This window comes from Petaurus breviceps, unplaced genomic scaffold (assembly GCF_028583685.1).
Source record: "Petaurus breviceps papuanus isolate PSGF00001 unplaced genomic scaffold, PetGlider_PUasm1.0 76, whole genome shotgun sequence".
NCBI classification, from domain to species: domain Eukaryota; kingdom Metazoa; phylum Chordata; class Mammalia; order Diprotodontia; family Petauridae; genus Petaurus; species Petaurus breviceps.
The window spans coordinates 44895408-44910614 of record NW_027186473.1 but is presented as its reverse complement, the minus strand read 5'-3'; the positions used below and the strand labels follow the sequence as shown (position 1 = coordinate 44910614).

Here is a 15207-nt window from a genome sequence, read left to right as displayed (position 1 = left end):
AGAAGGAGAAAGAGAGAGAGAGAGAGAGAGAGAGAGAGAGAGAGAGAGAGAGAGAGAGATGGATCTGGGAACCAGAGAATGGTCATTATCGTCCCAATTTGCTTTTTGCTTCTTTTTTTCCAACAAAATTTAATTAAGGCTTATTTATTTCAGCTGAGATATGATTGAGCTGTATACACTCCTTCTATTCCTTTTATTTCCAATTACATATAAAAATATTTAACATTTGTTTTTCTCTAAAGTTTTTAGTTTCAAATTCTGTCCCTCCCTCCTTCCTTCTCTCCATCCCCCCTCAAAGAAAAGGCAACAAATCTGCTATAGACTATACATGTGCAGTCACATAAAACATATTTCTATATTAGTCATGTTGTGAAAGAAAACAGACCAAAAAAACCCCATAAAAAAGTTTTAAAAAGTATGCTTCAATTTGCTCTCAGAATTCATCAGTTCCTTCTCTGGAGGCAGAGAGCATTTTTCATCATAAGGCCTTCGGAATTCTCTTGGATCATTGTATTACTTAGAGTAACTAAATCCTTCATAGTTCATCATCATATAGTCTTATTGTTACTATGCATAGTGTTCTCCTGATTCTACTTACTCAGTTCACTTGTATCAATTCATGTAAGTCTTTCTAGATTTTTCTGAGATCATCCTGTTCATCATGTCTCATAACACAATAGTATTTCATCACATTCATATGCCACTTTTTCAGTTGATGTCCTCAATGTGCAATTCTTTGGCACCACAAAAAGAGATTCTATAAATATTTTTGTACATGTAGGACCTCTCCCCCTCCCCCACCCTTTAAAAATCTATCTGGGATACAGATATAGTAGTGGTATTGCTGGGTCAAAGGGTATACAGTTTTATAGCCCTTTGGACATAGTTCCAAATTGCTCTCCAGAATGGTTAGATCAGTTCGCAACTCCACCAACAATGCATTACTGTTGCAATCTTTCCACATCTCCAACATGTTATTTTCCTTTTCTGTCATATTAACCAATCAAAGTATGAAGTGGTATCTCAGAATTATTCAATTTGTATTTCTCTAACCAATACTAATTTTGGGGCATTTTTTCAAATGAGATAGCTTTGATTACATGATTTGAAAATTGCCTATTCATATCCTCTTACCATTTATCAATTGCAGAATGACTTGTATTCTTACAAATTTGACTCTAAATATTTGAAAAATGAGGTTTTATCAGAGAAACACAGTAATTTTTTCTCATAGCTGTTATTACTAATTGTATTTCCCTTAATCCTACTTTCCCCCATTTATTACTTTTTTACTATTTGGGGGAATTATTTATTCCCCCAATATATTATTTTATTATAATAACAAAAATGTTATTCCCCTTCTCTCTGTTCTTTCACTTTGTCCCTCCACAAAAGTATTTTACTTCTGACTACCATCTTCCCCAATCCACCCTACCTTCTATCAACATGCCCTGCTTTTCTTGTCCCCTTGCCCTCCTATTTCCCTATCTGGAAAGACAGATTTTGATATCAAGTTCAGTGAGCATATTATTCCCTCTTTGAGCCAATTCATTTTACAGTAATGTTCAAGCATTACTTACTACCCCTTTCATTTCTATTGTAAAAGCACTTCCTTGCATGTCTCTTTTATGTAAGAATACTTTCCCCACAGTGCATCTCTCTTCCTCACCTTTTAATATTATTTTTTTAATCATATAGCCAACTCACTACCACCTCAGCAAATGAGTGGGTGATTCTGTTTTTGTACATTACTTCTAACTGCCTTAATAATAAGAAAGCTCTTAGGAGTTACAAGTTATCATCTTCCCATGTAGGAATGTAAACAGTTTAACTTTATTGTGTCCCATATGAATTCTCTTTCCTGTTTACCTTTTTATGCTTCAGTTGAATCTTATATTTAAAAGTCAAATTTTCTATTCAGTTCTAGTCTTTCTATCAGGACTGCTTTAAAGTCTTCTGTTTCATTAAATAGCCACTTTTCCCCCTGAAGGATTATGCTGTTTTGCTTGATAGACAATTCTTGGTTGTAATCCTAGCTTCTTTGCCCTCTGAAATATATTCAAAGCCCTCTGCTTCTTTAATGAGGAAGCTACTAAATCTTGTGTGGCCGTGATTCTATGATATTTGAATAGTTTGTTTCTGACTGCTTGCAATATTTTCTCCTTGATCTGGGAGCTCTGGAATTTAACCAAAATATTCCTGGGAGTTTTCATTTTAGGAGGTGGTGTTAGAATCTTTTAATTTCTATTTCACTTTCTGGTTCCAGAATATCAGTATAGTATTCTTGTTAAGTTCTCGAAAGATGATGACCAGGCATTTTTTTATCATGGCTTTCAGGCAGTCCAATGATTCTTTTTTTTTTTTTTAAGCAATCGGGGTAAGTAACTTGCTCAAGGTTACATGGCCAGTTATTTCTGGGTATGGTGCTGAGTATCTGAGCCTGGAATTCGATCCAGGTCATCCCGACACTGGAGCCAGTGCTCTTACTCACTGAGCCACCTGGCCACCCCTAAGCAATTGGGGTTAAGTAACTTGCTCAAGGTTACACAGCCAGGTGCTTCTGGGTGGGTGCTAAGTGTCTGAGCCCGGGATTCGATCTCCAGGTCTTCTCAACACTGAGCCGGTGCTCTTACTCGCTGTGCTACCTGGCAGCCCTGAGTCCAATGATTCTTAAATGACCTCTCCTATATCTATTTTCCAGGTCAGTTGTGTTTTTCTTTCTAATAGGACATTTCACATTTTCTTCTATTTTTCCACTCTTGATTTTCATTGTTTCTTAATGTCTTATGGAGTCATTAGCTTCCACTTGACCAATTTTTAAGACATTTATTTCTTCATTGAATTTTTGTGCTTCTTTAACCATTTGTCCTAGTCTGTTTTTAAGGTATTATTTTCTTCAGTATTTTTTTTAAGCTGGAAGGATGAGCACTTTTATTCTTGGCAATATACAAGGCTTCACACTTATGTATATGGGGAGGACAAAGACACAGGCTATTCCTCAGTCTTCTAATCCAGACTCTTGGTGGTGAACTTATCCTGAAGTTTTTCCATAAGCCTTTATTCAGTTCCTTAAATTCTTCCAAGATATTTGTAGCTAGTACAATCCTGCATTCTTCCACTATTAGTCCACTGAAGCCAGTGTCCCTTGGGCATGGATATTTGGTAATAGTTTGAATGAAATCATGCTAAGCTTTAGTACATCTGATCACAGGTCTCAGGCTCAGCAATCTGGATGTTCTCTCCCATTTTCTTCAGTATTTTTTGTGCCTCCTTTACCCTGCTGTTGATTTTTTCAAGATTTTCTTATGCCACTTTCATTTCTTTTCCCAATTTTTCCTCTACCTCTCTTATTTGAGTTTTAAAATAGTTTTTTGAGACTTCCAGGAGCCAAGATGGTGAGTAAGCAGTAAATATCTATAACTCTCCCATACTCACTTTCAAACAACCATAAAATAGAGCCACAAGACAGATCCTGGAACAGTAGAACCAGTAAAAAAGATGGGATAAAACAATCTCTGATCCCAGGAAACTTGGAGGAGCAGCAATGAAGGTCCATCTCACTCAGGTGAATGGAGAGTGCAGAGTTCAGGACAGGAAGAAACAGTAAGCCAGCAGTAAGCCCCACCTCAACAAACCAGTGGAAGATCCTGAGCCCCAGTGCAGTGGAGCAGGCAGAAACCAAAAGCGGGATCTTCAAAGAGGAAATAATATCCATAGTGAGTTGACTATGTAGGAGGGGAGATTAAGTAAAGGTAGGGAGGGGAGGGGGTACTGCAGGGACTGAGAGTAGAGTGGGCAGATCAGGGGAGGTAGTAGACAGAAGCAAAACACTGGTGAGGTGGGAAAGTGTATAAGGAGAGAGAGAGGACAAATAAGAGGAAGAAGAGGGTAGAGGGAAATATACAGGTAGTAATTATAACTGTGAATGTGAATGGGATGAACTCTCCCATAAAACAGAAGCATATACTAGAGTAGATCAAAAGCAAGAATACTACAATATGTTGCTTAAAAGAAATATATGTGAAGCAGAGAGACACACAAAGAGTAAAGGTAAGGGCTGGAGCAGAATCTATTAAGCTTCAACTGAAGTAAAAAAAAAAGGGTAGCAATTCTGATCTTAGATAAAGTTAAGAGTAAAAATAGATCTAATTAAAAGAGATAAGGAAGGGAACTATATCTTGCTAAAAGGTACCATAGAAAACGAAGAAATAAAATTAGAAGAGCAAGGAATAGTCTACCTGTCAAATCTATGGGGCAGGGCAGAATTCATAACCAAACAACAGAGAGCATTACAAAATGTAGAACAGATTATTTTTATTATATTAAAATTAAAAAGCTTTTGTACAAATAAAACCAAAGCAAAAAAGATTAGAAGGAAAGAAGAAAGCTGGAAAACAATTTTTCACAGCAAGTGTCTATGATAAAGACCTCATTTCTCAAATATGTAGAGAACTGAGTCAAATTTATAAGAATGCAAACCATTCCCTGAGAAATTGTCAAAGTATATGAACAGGCAGTTTTCAAATAAAGAAATCAGAGATATCTATAGGCATATAAAGAAGTGCTCCAAATCATTTAGAACACAGAATCTTGTAAAAATGAATGTTAAATTTTTTCTGGATATGTAATTGGGGAAAAATTAAAATGCTATTAAACTTTAAAGAAAAAAAGAAAAAATCATGTTTAAGTTCTTCCAAGAATTCTTTTTGAGCCTAAAACCAATTCACATTTTTATTTGAGGCTTTAGATATAGCCATTTTGACTTTGTTGTTTTTTTCTGGGTTTCTGTTTTGCTCTTCCCTGTCACCATAGTAACTTTCTATGGTAGATTCTTTTTTATTGCTTGCTCATTTTTCTATTCTATTTCCTGACTTTCAGGCTTGAGTTCCCTTCTAACTCCAAGATACCTCAATTCTGATTGTAAGACTTAAAGTGTTATGGAAATATGAGCTGTGATTGTGTGAGTTGAAGAGAGAAGAGGCAATATAGGAAAACATAAAGTACAGAGGGGAAAAGGTAGTAGACAGGTTTGTGTTATATAGTTGTCTTCTTTGTCAAGTTCCACCACTATCCCTGCTTTGTTCATTAGAGTGTTTCAGCAAGGCCCATCTCATCGCTCCTGACTTGTAAAAGTCATCCATTTTACCTACCCTCTGGCCTGATCCTGCAGCACCAATACATTTTTCTTTTGTTCAAAGTACAGTGACACTGGGGTATAGAAATCCATTTTGTCCTACTAGAAAGTTAGGTGGGGATGGGGGAGACTATAAGCAAGAACAGATTGGGGGAAGGGGTATTCAGTAGACTTGCCATCTTGGGGTGAGGGATAGGGAAAAGACAGGAAAAAAATTTGTAACTCAAAATCTTGTGGAAATGAATGTTGAAAACTAAAAATAAATAATTTTTTTAAAAAGGACAGTGGCAGCTCTTCTCTGCCTTGGTGAGACCACCACTGATGTACTGGCAGTACAGTGTATTTTAAGTCAGAAGACCTAGGTTTGAATCCTGAATCTACTGCTTACTATCTGCGTTACTTTGAATAAGTCACTTAACAGGCTTAAGTTTCCTTCTCTGCAAAATGAAGAGAGTGAGATGGGTCAAACCTTCAATTACTAAGTGTATAATCTTCCCTTCTTAAAAAAAATAAAAATAAAAACCTAAAATAACATTTCTAGAAAACCAGTAGTATGGCTTCCTTCTCCTTCAAACATCTGTAACAAAAGCCATGCCAGTCACATATCATGTAGCTGCATGGACCTTAAAGATCATTGAGTCCAACTCCCTCATTTGAGTAAAGCAAGGGACCTAAGAGTAAGTCACTTTCCCAGTGTCAAACTGGTGTTAAATGGAAGAGCTGGGATTTGAACTTAGGTCATCTAACTTCCAATCTCTCCACTGTACCATACAGCCACCATGTGTAGATGTTGAAAATGCAAATAATTCTTCAAATTCTCCTGATATTTCTCAAATATGATCTTTAAAAATACCATCCTTCATCCTAAAAATCAGCCATTCATTACAAAACAATTTTCCGGCACTGCCAGGATGGATAATTGTTTGACTATTAAAGTGTAGATGGTGATTTATAATCCTCATAATGGCAACAATCTCCAAACGATCACTCTGAGCTGCCACAGAAGACGTACCTCGTCTGTTGCTGCATGAAATACTGTACAACAATTTGCAATGATGCACATATCTTATTACCTGCTGGTAATAACCTATCAGTGAGGATGACAATTTAATTATACTGCACATCTCCTGCTGGCAAACAACTGAATTCCAAACCTTTCTGCTGCTTTCTAACAATCCCTCACAGAGACACAGGAGTCCAAGCTACCATCCCTATCCTCAGATTTTGCACTTAGGGCTACATAATGAAAAAGAAAAAAAAAATTTTAAAGGCAACAGCTGAATCTGTTAAATACAGAAGAGCTTCTAATGGGAGATTCCTCAATGCCATGCCTTTAAATATTTTCCCTCAAACTTAATGGATTATGCATAATGATTATAAGCATATAAATATTATATTATTATTAATTACACATAGTCATTTATGTTATAATTACATAAATATATTCTGTAATACACATGCATACATATAAATATGTGTCATATTTTTATTTTATACATATAAATATTTATGCATATATACATTCTTATTTGTTTTATGTGATTACTTTCTAGGAGGGGGAAGGGAAGCAATACTAAGGTTACTTAAGGTTATATTAAAACATCAATAAAATTTGTAACTCAAAATGTGTGTTATGTTACATTATGTTATGTTATATTACATTACGTTATGTTACATTATGTTTTTATTTATATGTGCTGAGGTGGCAGGAAATCTAGGTACTACATTAGATAGATTGCTGAGCCTTGAATCAGGAAGATTCATTTTCCTGAGTTCAAATCCAACCTCAGACACAGAGTAGATGTGTGACCCTGGGTAAGTTACTTAACCCTGTTTTCCTCAGTTTCTTCATCAGTAAAATGAGCTGGAGAAGACAATGGAAAATCACTCCAGTGTCTTTGCCAAGCAAACCCAAAACAGTGTCAAAAAGACTTAGACATGACTGAAAATGCCTGAACAATAACAGAGACTGAGGTGAGGAAATATGGGTGTAGAATATCATATGTAACATCAAATACAGCTGATTGATAGACTTGGCTGAAATTTTTTCCTATTTCTTTTTTATTCTTTGTCCCAAGGGAAGACTTGCTGGGTAGGGGTAGTGATAGGAAATGATCAAGATTTAAAAGAAAAGATACCAATAAAATCATATCCGTATAACCAATTCTTTCTATGGCTACAATCATATAAACAAAAAACAACTCGATCCTGATTCACTGGATTGACCATTTTGAGCCCTTAAGAAGTACACATCCCTTCTTCCTCTCCCCAGAGAAGTGGGGGACTATGGGTATGGAATGTGGCAGACAGCACCAAACACCATCACTAGGCTGGCTGCTTCTGTTTACATTACAAGGGAGAGATATGTCCAGGGTGGGGATGGGGGATAGGCATAATAGGAAATAACTATGGTATGAAAACAAAGGGCATTAAAAAAAAACTTTTAAAATGTATTCTTTCATAATAAATCTTGCTCATGTGATATCTGACCTCTTGTGGCTTCCTTATTAGCCTTCAGTTTTTCTACTCCAGATACTGGCTTTGACCCAGACTTAGCACTGCAACCAGAAATGGACAAAGCTGCTTCTGCTGCCTACCCAGTAACACCATGAAAATATTGCTTCCTGTGAACATTTTGGAGAAGTAAAATAATAAGCTGATTAGTTCCAGACCATAGGAACACTTCTGTGATGTGTGTGTGTGTGTGCGTGTGTGTGTGTTTTAAAAACTTAGCTTAGTGTATCAGCAATGCAATATTCACAATGCCTATGGAAATTATCAGATATGCTGATGAAGTTATCAGTCACAAAATATATCAGGCTTTCTATATGGGGGAATAAGCTGGAACATTTATTAAAATACCAAAAGACTGAGTCCCAAAACCAGAAAGTCAAAGCCATCAGAGTAGTTAAGAAATTGGCACAGGCAGATAAAGTAAAAAGCACCCATATTCTCAAGCCTTTAAAACAGAACAGGCTACCTCAGGCAAAGGTCCTCCTCTCCCCACTCACAGCAACCACCCAGCGTCCAGGAAGCACGCTCCCAGCAGCTCCAGCCCCTGGCAGTCCTCAGCAGGAGTCCTTAGCAGAAATTCTGGCTGACTCAAAAAGGGCTTCGCACTGCTGCTGCTGCTGCCGCTGCCTCTGCTGCTGTTGCTGCCACTGCTAGCCACCACAGGAACTCTAGCTTGGCTTCCGCTTCCTCTTGCTCTGCCCTTTCCTGCTACGTCAGCAAGTCCAATGGGGCATGGAAGATCTTTAAATCCCATAACCCTTACACTTAGGAAACTTACGCTTTTTTTATTTTAATTTTTGGAGGGGGAAGGGAAGGCATTTGGGGTTAAGTGACTTGCCAGAGGTCACCACTAGTTAAGTGTCAAGTGTCTGAAGCCAGATTTGAACTCAAGTTTTCCTGACTCCAAGGCTGGTGCTCTATTTACTGTGCCACCTAGCTGCCCCACACATTGCCCCTTCTTAAAAGAAGATACATATACATACACATATGTAAATAGTATTGTTGTCATTCAGTCAGTTGTGTCCAACTCTACATGACTCCATGAACTTTGGTCCATGGGATTTTCTTAGCAAAGATACTGGAGTGGTTTTGCCATTTCCTTCTCCAGCTCATTTTACACATGAAGAAAGAAGGTAAACAGAGTCAAGTGACTTGCCTAGAGTTACATAGCTAGTAAGTGTCTGAGGCTGGATTTGCACGTAGTTTTCCTGACTCCAAGCCTGGTGTTCTATTCACTGAACCACCACCCAGCTGCCCTGTATATCACACACACACACACACACATTTGTATATATACAAACACATTCTAATTTGTTATAAGCAATGACTCTCTAGGAGAGGGAAGGGAAGGAATACTGGGGGGAAAATACAGTTATGTTAAAACAAATAATATTAACAAAACATATGACATTAAAAATAATGTCGATAAAATATGTTGTATATTTACTTCTCTGTGTACACAGTTTCCCTCACCATCCCTTCATTCCCAGTGGAATAGCAGCTCATCATAGGCAAAGTTTGTTTTACTTTGCCTTTGTACGCCTACCACAGTGCCTAGCATATAACAGGAAATTAACACACGTGTATCAAACTGAGTTGAAAAACCCACAGATTTAGAGGAAGAGGACCAAAGTTCAAATATATGTTCATTCATTCGCGCATTCATTCATTCATTCATTCATCCATTCATTTCCCAGGGTGATTGAGTCAAAAGACATTTTTAAGGACTTACTATCTATAAGGCATTGGACTATGCCTTAAGGGCTGTAAAGGGAAAAAATAAAAAACCAGATCCTACCTTCAAGAAGATTGTATTCCACTTGGTGAGGGGTGGGAAGATACAACATTTAGTAAAGCTATGACCCTAGCCAGGTCATTCCCCACTCTGAGCCTGAGGATCTTCATCTATAGAATGAAGGAATTAGATCACTAAATGATTCCCAGTGTCCTCCCTTCCCCTAAATCCTATCACTACACATCCCACTTAACAATGGGAGATTCAGGTGCCAAGAGTATTTTGGAGGTTATTTTGCTGTGTGGCTGGGATACCAATAGCAACAACCAAAAATAAGGGTAAACATATTAGTAAGCTGTGACAATAATAGGAAAAATGACTATGCCAAAGTGCGCCACTAAAAACAATTATAAGTTAACAAAGGTAGCAGAACCTCTATGTTATTACCACATTTAACAATCTTCGAACAAAGTAGAAGGAAACTAATTCTGAAGATGGTTTAGGACATGATTTGGAAATGGAGAAAAAGAGTTGGTCAATAAGCATTTACTAAACTCCCTCCACATGCCAGACATTGTGCTAAGTGTTTGGGTTACAGTATTGAAAAGAAAGTGGAATACTGAATTAAAATATTTAAAAAAAAACCTGTAATTCTGTGATTTTTAAGACTCAGCTGTTCAGAGTTAGAAAAGAGAAAGAATTAAAAATAGACACAAATAGAGGCAGATATTGACAAGATTTGAGACTCAAAAAGGCAATGAAAAGTACATTATTGTGCTTTTAAAAGTATTAAAAAACTATTTCAATTCAATTTTGACTCACCAACAGTAGGAATATTATAACTAGTGATTTTTCACCCAAACAGGGACAATACAAAATACTAACCTTTTTCTGGTATCAGAATCTCTGATATGAGTCCAAAGGAAAGCCCAAGATTAAAGTATTGCAGAAAGTTTATAGAATTTTTGGTTTCTGTGACCTTGGTTGCAGGTCAACCAAGCTGCAAGTAGGACCTGAGCTCTGAAATATGGAGGGCTTGATTTCTCTATAGGGATTTGACCATTCCCTTATGTTCTTACAAGAGGACACCTGTCCCTATATGCCACAATAAAGGAAAAAACCACCACATTTTGGTTCTATTAGATACTAGATCAACAAATGACCATATTATGGAAGCTACCGATTCAGTTAGAGAAAATGAACCAAACTTGGATAAATGATTTCAGAGACTCTAAAACCCCAGGTTTGGAATTATATAGAAAACTAAAAATCACAGCTTGGCCTGAGGAGATCTATAGAGTAGTTGCTCTCTCAGGTTTAGGAGAAGCAATAATTGGAATTGATATATTGAGTAAAAACTTTGCCCTATGGCAGAAGCCAAAAATTAATGTTCAATTACCAGTGGGAAAAGTCTTAGGGGATCCAGTAGACTTGGCTTCCCCAAAGCAAGCTATAAATACTCTTTAGTATAGAATCAAAGAAGATTAGGAAATCCCCACAAAATAGTGAAAGATGTGAAACAGAAAAAGGGAGGCATAATTAGGAAAATGATTAGCCCTTAAAAATTCTCTGGTTTGGCCATTACAAAAGGCCAGAGGAGAACAGAGATTTACAGTGAACTATAGGAAACGTAATGCCAAGATTGAACTCATAAAGGGAACTCTTCCTAATATTTAGGAAATTATTAAAGAACACAATGAACCTTAGTTTTTGGTTACTGATTTAAGTGATTTTAAATTCTTTGTGGCTAAAGAAGTCAGGAACAATTTGCCTTCACATGGCAGGAAGTACAATACACTTCCTGTAGTTCGACACAAGGATCTTTTAATAGCCCAGTTTTATGTCATAATTTGTATAGACAAGATCTAAATGAAGTTGACAAAGGTACTTGCTTGATACACTATTACATAGACCTTGCTTCATACAATATTACATAGACAATGTATGAGTAAAGGCAGCAAAATAAGTAAGATGTAGAGGAAGTTACAGAAAGGATTACTGAGAGATAAAAGAAAGGAAGACATTTGTCCCAAAGAAATTATGGAAAGGGAACTTCATCAGTTAAGATTCTACATATTATTTGGATCCTGAAGAGAGTATCAATTCCCCCACCAATGGTACAAACAAACAAAAAACAACACCACCTTAGCCTTGAAACCCCCAAAGAATAAAAAAGAAACATGGGGACTTGTTGGATGGTATAGTCTCCGGAAAAACATATTCCACACTTAGGTAATGATGCTAGCCCTTGCGACTGAGGTCTGAGGAAACTGAGAATTTTTGACAAGGGTCTAAAACACCAGCAAGAACCAGAAGAGATAAAAGAGGCTATGCCATGCTGTGGCTCCCATTTGGATTTCTTCAGAATAGAAGTCAGTGAGTGAGACTCTGTGACTTGGCTCCTGAAAACCAAGCCAGAGAGGAATAATGAAAAGCCTTATATGCCAGGAGGACTTTTGACCAAAAAGATGACTGGTCCTTAGCTCAAATACACTATTATTTCTTTTTAAGTGACCTTGTCAGTATATCACATCATTAAGGAAACAGAGGGTTTGGCCCAAGATGTACCACTGATACTATGATGAACATTGTTTCCTGTATTAGCATGGGTCAAAATCATCTCTGATAATCATATTTCAACAGTCACTATGCACTCATTACTTAAGTAGAAATGGCTCACAACTGACAGATCCAGTCCTAGGTGAACAAGGATGAGTTGTCTTCTCAAGGAGATAGTGACCTATACTGCTGAGCAATATGTTAACTAAGCTGCCAGAAAGGGATGTCACCAGAGCAGGCAAACCCCTTGCTGACTGGTCCACAACCTGTCAAGAGGGGACAGACAAAAGCAATGCAAGATTCATGGATAGAAATTCTATTGTCACTCTACAAACCAGGAAATTGTAAGGGGCTGCCCTCAGCCTATCCACCTAGTACAAAATGGACAAAAAAGGGGTTGGAATGTCAGTCCAATGTGCTGAATTAAGGGCAGTGTTTGGTTGACACCAGAACCACTAGGGAAAATATTGATAGTATTGTAATTTATACTGACTTGGGCTATTGCTAAAGTTTTAGCTAGATGGAGGGATGATAACTGTACAGGAGTCAAACCAAGACCTGTTAAAGACCTTAGCTTGAAAAAGCCAAGGTCTCCCACTGCATCATGGACCATCTCCAGTTGTCCTAATCTATACCTGGCCACTGGACCTAGATGGCTCTGGAGGAGGTGAGGCTGGTGATTTTGTACAGCCCTGCCTCACTTAAATCCAATTCACTTGCATGTTATGGTATCACCTTCCTCAAGGTTTGGAGCAAAGGATTGCAGGAGGACATAGTAAAGGCAAATGTGAAGATTAAAATTAGGCACACTTCAATTTTAATCCAAAAGGAAATCAGATGAGGCAAAATGGATTGAGGTGGACTATATTATCAAATTGAGGAAGACAAAGATAAAGGTGGATAGTAAGAGAGATGGAAGCATAGTGAAATGGACACATGAGAAAATTGCATCCTTGGGCATTGAGTCCACTAGTCTTGGATAGAAAAAAAAAGATGGGACTAAGGATATAAACAATACTAATACAATCCACCATACTGTTTTATCCTGTTTGCCAAAAATCTAGACCACTATTGAAACTGTTACTTCCATCCATCACTTTAGGCTGGGCTCTGGGAACAATCTGACAAGTAGATTACATTGGTCTACCAAAAGATAAACTTAATAAGCAATATTTTCTAATGATCTAATCCCAGGCATGTACAAATATATAAATATATGCCTGGAATTAGGCTTCATACATCCTTATATGCAAGCCAAGACCAATTCCACTATAGAAGGACTAAATTTAGTGATAGGCTACTATGATCAACCTATAAAGATTAAGACTACTCAAGATTCACACTTCAAAGCTCACAATGTTAAGAATTGGACTGAAGCCCAAGGAATTATGTAGAATTACTATTTAGCATATAACCCCCAAGGCAGGGGATGATAATGAGATTCAATAGAATATTTAGGACTAAGAAAACAAAAGTAACCAACTGGAAAACAATGGTTAGAACATTAGTGAGTCAGCTTAATAATAGAACTGAGAGAAACCATTCTAAACTTTCAGAGGATTTTGAAATTGTATTAATCCCTCCTTCTTAATTCATTCAGAAGAGAATGGGGAAAAATACATTACTGAAAAAATCAAAATGTGGTGGAACAAATTCCCCCCAACTACCAACTGATTTCATGGCAACCATTGGGGAAGGAAATCAGGACATCTGTATATCACAAATGGACATGGTAAATTTTTCCAGGTCCCTTTAAGACAACTCACATACAGACATCTGTCAACTTCTTTTTGTTTTTAACATATGTGCAAGTGCTATAATTTAAGCATCAGTGTCTTCATGATCCTATTGCTGCTGGTCTATTATTACCCTTTTCTTGGATGCCCCAATGCAAGTAGGGGATAAAATCTTTAGCCTTGACTGAAACTCAATAGAACCTTGCCAAAATACAGCAAAGCTTGCTTAGGTATCACCCAGAGGTTGGATGGGCAATTAAAGATTTACGCTAGAGGCAGGGGTGAGGAACCTGTTGCCTTGAGGTCACGTGTGACCCATTAGGCCCTCTAGGTCTTCAAGTGCAGTCAGATTTTGTTCTGTGAAGTTTGGATTCAAAGGGCCGCATTTGAGGGCCTAGAGGGCCCCTTGTGGCTGGCCTTGAGGCCACAGGTTCCCCACAGACATTGCAAAGGGAAAGAAACAATATGAATGATATGACCATTAGTATTAACTCAAGAACTGAAGACCATCAAAGCAACGGAGAGATTAAAAATCTGTGCAACATCTTCTTGTACACTGGTAATATTCTTGGCCTAGAGAAGATCTGGTATGAAAGACTATGGGATAACTGGAAAAATCCTAACTGGAGATTCCCCTGGTCCATCAAGGACTTTAAAATATTTTAATACTTAATATGATATCAATACTTACATGCACTGTTTGTCTTAATCCTAAGTGATGTAAGCATTGCATGCTTACAACTGTTAGATGGACATTTTTAGTGACTATTATAATCTTATAGACCTCACAGGACATAAGAAGTAGCCAGCAACCAGAGGATGGTAGAATATAGAATGAATAAGCATTTTAACAGAGTGAGCAAATCCATTTTGTTTTAATTCCCCATGTTTAAATTATTTGTTATGTATTTTTCCTGAGATAAGATAAGCACTTATGTACAATTTGGCAATGATATACATCCCACAAATTTGGTAAACACCTACTATACAGTGTGTATGCCTCAAATCTGGTAAAAAAAATTGATAAAGACTTGCTAATGATGGTAACTTTCCTTAATATTTTTCTTTCACCATAAGCTTAGGTAATCAATCACCATCGAGAATTTAGATGTAATTTATAAATCACATCTTAGCCATAACCATAAAACCCCCTGGAGACTCCAGGTTTCAGCCTACTCCTGGTTCATGACTAGGATAGACTCCTGTTTACCCACCTGTAAATGTGATCATCCTGTGTTGAGCAGTTCTAATTGGCGGAGTCTTTTTGGAATGCCACCTCAGAAGAACACATATAGCTACTGATTGGGCAGAGAAGGAGTCTTGTAATAAGCTCCAGAATGAAACATATTTACTAAGACCTTTAGGTTAGTGATTTACCCTTAAAGCATTTGATATTTATATCATTGAAGGGTCAATAAAGTTTGATTGTATGCACTGGTGAGCTTGTCCTATTACTGTACTGTCAGCTCTATTAAGCACAAGCAATGGTAAATAAGTTTCCCACAGGCAGTGTATGTTACACTATACTT

General features: G+C 37.3%; 1 protein-coding gene across 4 annotated transcripts in view; it reads right to left on the bottom strand.

The window, feature by feature from the left end:
* Positions 1-15207, bottom strand: part of IL15 (interleukin 15) — a 160444-nt gene that overhangs the window by 92791 nt on the left and 52446 nt on the right. Inside the window, exon 2 of one of the 4 annotated variants that reach the window (XM_069105427.1) lies at positions 9447-9553. The exons of the other annotated variants lie outside the window; for them this stretch is intronic. The gene's annotated coding sequence lies outside the window, so the exon portion shown is untranslated. The remainder of the gene's footprint in view (positions 1-9446; positions 9554-15207) is intronic. 4 annotated transcript variants of the gene reach the window in all.